The sequence below is a fragment of the Xyrauchen texanus genome, chromosome 24 (assembly GCF_025860055.1).
Source record: "Xyrauchen texanus isolate HMW12.3.18 chromosome 24, RBS_HiC_50CHRs, whole genome shotgun sequence".
Taxonomy (NCBI): Eukaryota; Metazoa; Chordata; class Actinopteri; order Cypriniformes; family Catostomidae; genus Xyrauchen; species Xyrauchen texanus.
This window is the reverse complement of record NC_068299.1, coordinates 42,791,384-42,799,657: the sequence shown is the minus strand read 5'-3', so window position 1 is coordinate 42,799,657 and position 8,274 is coordinate 42,791,384.

Here is an 8,274-nt window from a genome sequence, read left to right as displayed (position 1 = left end):
AACCCATTAGTTTGCAAGAAAACATAGATCAAGCACATTTAAGGGAAAATGTGAGATGGCACATTAGATACATGTCAATATTTTTATCACATGGATTATATATATATATGTATATGGAATATATAGGATTAAAAAGTGTTCATTTCTCCTTCTCAGTAAGAATTGAGTTAGAATCAGCCCTCTCTAACATTCCTTTGGAGGTCGTAAACTTCTCCTTCCTTTGGGCAGGAGAATGATTCCTTTGTTCCGATCACGGCTCATTTGCATGTTTCTGGCTGGGTTTATGACGGTAAGAGATTTTGGGCTGAATGACTCAAAAGATGGCAAAACATAACGTAATATCATTCTACGAAGATCTTATATTCGAATTTAGCTAGGCCAAATCGTAAGGTTTAATTTGATACCAAGAAAAGTATATTTAGTACACTTAAAAGGGAATATACACTGAGGCTATTAAATATGAGGCCTCAGAGTTTAAAACACACAACGAAACAGTTCTAACGAGTTTGATATACCTCAGAAATACACAACATACAGGGATTACACGTATTTCATTAGCAATATGCAGTTCTGTGTTTAACTGAAAAACACACACACACACATTGTTACGTTCAAAGTTTCCCCCTTCCTGTCCACACGATAAGCACGTGGTGAGCATGCGGATGTCACATGCGGTTCTCTGTCAGTAGTTCATTGTCTCTTTGTCAATACATTTATTGTGCTTGTGGAGACTGGTTGGCGCTATTTCAGTAATTAGGGGAGTTTTTAACAGTAAGTTCTTGTTTGTTCGTGAATCTGTTAAGGCCACTGATCCTCCGCCATACCTTACAGTCCCCTTTTTCGCCAGGTGGTGTCCCTGTTGGAGACATCATCGGACGACAATCATCACAATGGCGGATGGCAGGTGAATCATGAGGGTTTTGTAGCAGGTGGTTGTTCCACGGTGGGTGATGTAGACAGTAGCCACATCCAGGTCTCTGCAGCAGGTGCAGAGGCAGCAGGTGCCTTGACAGTGTGTCACCTGTCATTATGAAGTCAGTTCGTTTGAGGCAGGTGCTTGTTTGTGGCTGCAGGGAGTGGTTATGGGCATTGTGTAGTGTGGAGAGAGTTCCAGACTGACCTAGTACTGGTAGCAAAAGGGCAGCAGGTGGCCGTTCGCCCTTGGTTCGGCACCTAGTCACCAGGTGTCTGAAGTCTGCAGTGTTACTCTGCTCTGGCAGCAGTGCTGACTTGAACTTGCCTGAGTGGTGTTGGGCAAGAGTCAGATGTTTGTTCTTCCCAGTACTCCTCAGGGGAGTTCTGTTCCAGGAGCTCTTTTGCTAGTGCTAGCAGCTCTTGTAACTCAGTAACAGGCGTTTCTAGCTGTCTTTGTGCAGCCTCTGTTTGGCACCTGTTTGAAAGGTGTACAGGAGGATGCTGTTGTAGACTGCTGTGGGACGTCCTGTGGTGTTTGCTGGGTGAGGCCTTGTGTTTGTTAAAGGCCTTCTGTGTCAGGTCACGCAGTTGTTGGATAGGCATTGTGTGGGGGCAGGCCATAATGCCTAAATGGTGACTTACCATAGGATGGAGGTTTCGGAGGAAAAGGCACTTGAAGCTGGTGTCCTCCTCCATCCCAGGTTTGTTCGTGAGCTCGAGTAAGCTCGTCTGAGTCTGTGGTAGTAAACATAGGGAGTTTCATGCCGACCCTGTTTGGTGTCTAGGCCAGCGATCAGTCCGTTTTTAGACTCTGAGAATTCCCTTATGATGGCTTGTTTCAGCTGCTGGTAGTTAGACTGGATGTTTTCTGGCTGTCGAGCCAGTAAGCGTCACAACTCTGGGCTGGACGTGATCCAGATCAGATGGAGTCTATCTTGATGGTTCACACTCATCAAAGACTGCAGGTGAAAGTCAATGTCTCGCAGGTAAGCGTGGACGTCGTGGTCTCCTGCAAGCTCTGGTGTAAATGCAGGGATATGTCTGGCCATTCGGTTGAGGTCTTTGAGTGTCGCTACACGTGTCGTTTCAAGATTCGTCTGAATCAATCCTTTTCCTTCCGCGGCTGCAGAAGCTTTAAGGAAACTGTCCGAGGACGTGTTAAGCAGAGGGGTTTGTCTCCCCTTTGTAAATCTGTGCTTGGCTGGGGAGGTTTCTCTGCTGATTGCAAGTGGGGAGTGAGATGTCTCTCCTGCTGTGGTTCCTTTTGCAGCAGGTAAGAGTGTCTCAGTTCTCGTTGGACCATGTCAAGTTCATCTTTGGTGTTGTCCAGCTGCTGAGTCAGCACTTTAACTTCAGCTCTGGACACATTCAGTTGACCTTCACAGGCCATGATTCTGGCATCTTTGTCCAAGAGTTCAGAATTTGCTGTTTTTAACAGTGAATCTTTGTGAAAGAGTACCTTTTCCAGGTGCTCTCTGGCTGTCTTTTCCAGCTGCTCTTGTTGTTTAGCAGCTGTCAGAGCCATTTGAAGTCTGTGGATTACCTCCTGTGACTCCCTTCTGCCAGGGTCCTTGTGTCTGTCCTGAGCCTCCATCTCTAGCTGGTCTATGCAGTTTTTAGCATGTGTCAGCTCCGTTTGGGACTCAGTGATCTGGCGTTTGAGGTTGTTTACCTCCTGTTTCAGACCTGTGAGGTTGTGGGCCAGGACGATAACCTCAGTCCGATATTTGTGCTCATACCTCTGGTTTGAGTCGTCTGTCATTAGTTCTTTTCCCTCGTTTTCCAGTTGCTTTTTGTTCTGTTGCTGAAGGTCGTCAGCAGCCATGGATAAAAGGGTGTTCCTCAAAACACCTAGCCAGTCCTTTTGGCCTGCCATCTGGGCAGTTAGGCTGAGCATCTGCAACATTTTGGCACACTTCTGGTGAGAGTAAGGGCAAGAGACTAATGCAAGATCAAACAGAATTTGGAGCTAAAGGCAAAGTGAGACAGCAAGGTGTATAATGTACAGCTAGGTTTTGCTAGGTGTGGTTAACAATTGAAATGTGTTCCTGATTATTACTATCTTAGCTGCAAATAGCAGGATGCTCAGATTTGTGTGGATCTGAGTGGCTTTGCTAAAAGAGCGTAAGCCTAGATTTAATAAATGACTTAAGATGTTTCTTTGGGTCAAATTATTTATCAGCACTTACTGATAGCATACAACAGGCTTGATCTTTGAACACATGAAGAGGAGAAAGAAAGAGGAAGAAAATAGCTTTCCTATTAGATTGTGTCTATTAGTGGTGCTCAAAATTATGCCATAGAAATCGTCTAGATTACTAGTGTAGCTGGCTCATAAAATTTAAGCAACTTGTTGCAAATAAACACAAAATCGAGAAGAAAAGTATGTCTAGTTACTTTTGCAGTTTTATGGGGAAATAAAACCACACTAGACCAAGAGGGTTAAATGGGAAAATGAATAGCTGACTTCTATTATTAGTAAAAATAATAAAAGGACTTGAAGTGATTAAAATAGCAGAATAACCTTGTATTGGGAATAATCAATAGCACGTATGATCAACAATTAGATTTGCTTTGGACATCATTCTATAGTTGGTCACAGCTGTTGCGTGTTCAAGACCACACAATGTGTTTGTCCCTCTATAAAGTTTAGTCAACGTGCCATTGAAAGTTCCCAATAACTATAAAAATTATTCTCTATCTAAACAGTTTACATGTAATCAAGTTTTTAGATTTAATCAACAAAGTAACTGCAAATTTAGCTGAACAGCGTTCAGTAAGGGATGCACCTGAAAGGTGCAGGTGAAGTTAGATGAGAAGAATTAAAGTTAAGGAAAGAGAAAGTGAAAATTCAGAAACCAGAAATGGGGTTAAAGGAAAATGGTTTAGATCACTTCACTCTGCATGCACACAAGCTGTAGATAAAGGCTTCATGTAAATTGTGCTAGCAGCTAACTGTTGAAGCTATTAGTTAGCTTAGCCTAAGCTAAGGGGCTGCTAAGTTGGGTTAGCTTAGCCACCTAGGCTGGTTTGTTTACAAAATGGCGTCGGAAGGAAACACATGTGCTATCTGGAGTGAGCACTTCCTGTGACAAGTCGTTGTCATGGGAACCAATGCACTTCAGAGTTTCAGTGAGTGAAACACAGTTTTGATCACCAGGAAGCTAAGCCTTTTAGATGCACAGATAGTTTAGATGAAGGACATCAATCTAACTATAATTTGTAAGGCCTTTATACTGTGAAAAGGGAGCATCGCCCAAATCTACATTTATATAACACTGTACTGAGATTTCTTCATCAGAAACAGGTTAAGCAATCAATTCTGGTACAGTTTACATGCCGCTGAGCTGAGATTCCTTCATCAAAACAGACTTACACTTTAATACTGAAATTAGGGTTTCTTCGCTAAAATCATATTACTCGTACACTGATACCTTTTGAAAATATGCTTAAATGTGTTAAGACTCTTTCAATTACAGTAGAGATGTCAATTCAAGCCATCACTTTATCCGCATCCAAACAAGCCAGTAACTAGTGAAGCAAATGCCGTTTCGCATGTCATGTCCTATTCTGACCGGAATTATTCAATGCACACTTTTAAGTTGACAGTGGTTAAAGCTCATAACCTTTGTTTAATCATGCCCGCACATTCTCCACCATTATGTTTAATCATGCCCGCATTCTCCACCATTATGTAGCGAATCAGCTCTATATTCTTCCACCATTAGGTAGCGATTAACTGATCCAAATATTCATAATCGATTATAACAAGTTATGATTGATTATTAATATTTCATAGAGCTGATTCGCTACCTAATGGTGGAAGAATATAGAGCTGATTCGCTACATTTCTTTCATTTGATTTGACATTATGGATTTATGGCCAAGGAAATTTTTCTTTAAAAGTATTAACCAGACAAAAGTTATTTGACATTCGCTGGTCTGGGTTTATCTTAAACTGCCGCTTCAGTGTATACAAGAGCTATGTGACAATGAGCAAGACTTTCTGAGACACTATAACTACTAATAATTAATTAATAAAGGCTATTTTCTTGTAGCCTACAACATAAAATATTTTAATCTAAATGTACAGTGTAAGACATGTAAAAAAATGACAAGAAGCTAACACTGTCAAGATCAATATTTGTGTAGCCTGCCTGACACGGTATTTTCACAGACTAACACGTCACGTCTCTGGCATATACTACAGTATTTAAAATAGCATATATGCATTAGTTATATTCTCAATTTAATTTACAGAGCAATCCCTGCAAAGTTTTTAGGTTAACTATAGAAGAGACTAGGGTTAGTGAGCCACACTAGCAAGACTCGCAAAAGGGGGCGTGGCATCACGATGGTGGCTCTACATCGTGATGTTGGTCAGCCATCACGATGGACGATGATATCGTCCATCATCACAACCCTAGCATACAATCTTTCATCACACAATATATATTGAAAAAAACACACTCACCGACAGCAGACAAAACAAGATGAGAACACATTCTTACGTTCAAACACAGCTTGATGGAGCGCAAATACAAACGCAGGGCTCTCAAGAAGTGTTTTTCTAAGCTTCAAACTATGTTTAACTTGACACAGAGATACAGATTAATTTTTATAATAAATATTTTTATTTATAATGATTTAAATGTAACTATTTATAAGTATTTAATAATTATTTCTTTAATTATTGTTATTTGATGGGCTTTCTAAGCAAATATTTATATATGCGTTCAATTGCGATTAATTTGATTAATTAATCGACATACCATGTAATTAATTCAATTAAAAATTGCAATCGATTGACACCCTTAATATATATATATTAAGGGTGTCAATCGATTGCAATACAGTACTGTGCAAAAGTCTTAGGCACATAAGATGTTTCACAAAAGCATTTGTCTTGAGATGGTTATTTATATCTTCAGCTGTAGTGTGTCAATAGGAATATAAATGTTATATTTATTACATTTTACTACATTTAAACATTAACATGCAGATAGAAAAGATTAGAATAGAAGAACAGGGAGCCCTGCAACAGATGTCATGGCCCCCAAAACCCCCCCACTAAACATCATGTCAGTCTGAGATTACATAAAGAGACAGATGCAATTGAGACAGCCTAAATAGATAGAACTGTAGCGAATTCTCCAGGTGCACTTAAGAGAATTGGTGCTGTTTTAAAGGCAAAGGTGGTCACACCAAATATTGATTTAGCTTGTTTTATGTTTACTGGACTTGTATGACATTTAGTGAATTATGAAAACTATCATTATTTTTGAAGACATCCTCATTATGCAACATTTTCCACAAGTGCCTAAAGCTTTGGCACAATACTGTATATGTATTTATATATTACACATCAGAGTCTCTAGTTTGAGAAATAGATGCCTCGCATATCCTCATCTGACAGCTTCATTGAATTTTACCCGGCTCAACACATTTCATGTACAGCAGTAAAGAAAAGACTCAGGGGTATAGGCCTTATGAGAAGAATTCTAAAGGAAAAGACACTTTTGAAACTGAAAAACAAAACAAAAAGTTAGAGTGGGCAAAAAAACACAGACATTGGACAACAGATAATTGGAAAAGATTGTTATGGATCTGGAGATGTGCCCAACAAGACAGCTACATCTATTGTAAGTGCTACAGGAAGTGTGGGGTTAAATATCACCTGAGTGTCTGGACATACTGACAGCTAGAATGCCAAGGATCTGCAAAGCTATAAATGTTGCTTATGGATGATTTTTTTATGAGAACCCTTTGAAATAGAAATGTTAAAGAAATTCTGAAAAAAAAATTTTTTTCAAATTGTAATAGTAATTTTTCATATGATTAAATGCCACTTTGATGAATAAAAGTACCAGTTTCTTTCCATAAGAGCAAAATCTGTACAATATTCCAATCTTTTAGCTGCCAGTGTATATATACAAACAAATCAGTCAATTTCACCTTTCATTTTCATTGCATGGCTAATAATGCAATGAAAGTTAATGGTGATAAAAACTAACATGTCTTTTTCTGGCATTTTTTTGTTTTTGTTTGTTTTATTTAAACATATGATAACAGATTTTTAATTTTTGGTGATGATATCCCTAAAAGAGTAATGTGTCTGTCTTTGCCATGCTCCTAATTCATAGGTCAACATTCCTTTCAAGTAAGTTTTTCAAACATCACAGTGATTCAGTGCAATTATTTTATCAAACAATGAATAAACAGCTATGACAGATGTGTACTGAACCCAGACAGTGCTTTCTAATAGTATATATCAAATACATTTACATTTATGCATTTGGCAGACGCTTTTATCCAAAGCAACTTACAGTGCACTTATTACAGGGACAATCCCCCCCCGGAGCAACCTGGAGTTAAGTGCCTTGCTCAAGGGCCCAACAGTGGCATCTTGGTGGTGCTGGGGCTTGAACCCCTGACCTTCTGGTCAGTAACCCTAAGCCTCAACCACTGAGCCACCACTCCACAACGTCAAAAAGAGTGTTCTCTCTCTCCCACTCAGGGAATTACCTATCTGGGCGTTCACGATCACGAGTGGGCACAATTGTCACACGCTCGAATCGTGTCCATTCAGAACACCCTGAGCAAAGTCAGGCTAGGCCAAGGTTGCACTGTTCGTCAGTACCAACGAATACTAGGTCTCATGGCATCTGAATCCTCTGTGATCCCTTTGGGCCTTCTGCACATGACACCGTTTCAGTTGTGGCTCAAAGCCAGGGGATTTCATCCAAGGGCCAATCCCCTAGGCTGATAAGGGTTACGCGCCACGTGCTACATACCCTTTCTATGTGGTTCAGACTCCTGTTCCTCACTTTGGGTCCCACTCTAGGTGCGTCTTGCCATCGCAGGTTGCTAATGACAAACGCCTCCCTGACGGGCTGGGTAGTGGTTTTAAGTGGTCCAGCTCAAGGGGAATGGGAGGATCACCAGCTCGATTGTCACATTAACTGTCTAGAGTTGATGGCTGTATTTCTGGCCCTGAAATACTTCCTCCAGAGGCTGCCATGTCTTGCGGGTGGACAACACAGCGGTAGTCTCTTACATAAACCATCAAGGAGGTCTACGTTCACACCAGCTGAACAGACTGGCACGGCAGATTCTCCTTTCGGCCCAGGGCAAGCTCCTGTTAATCAGAGCAGCTTATATCCCTGGATGTCTGAATGGGAGCAGATTTACTGTCCAGACAGAAAATACCGAAGGGGGAGTGGAAACTCCACCCCGAGGTAGTGGAACAAAAGATTTTACAAGAGCAGAAGTGGACCTCTTTGCCTCCCAAAAGACAGTGCAATGTCCCCTCTACTTCTCTCTGAGTCACCCAGCCCCACTGGGTCTAGACGCGATGGC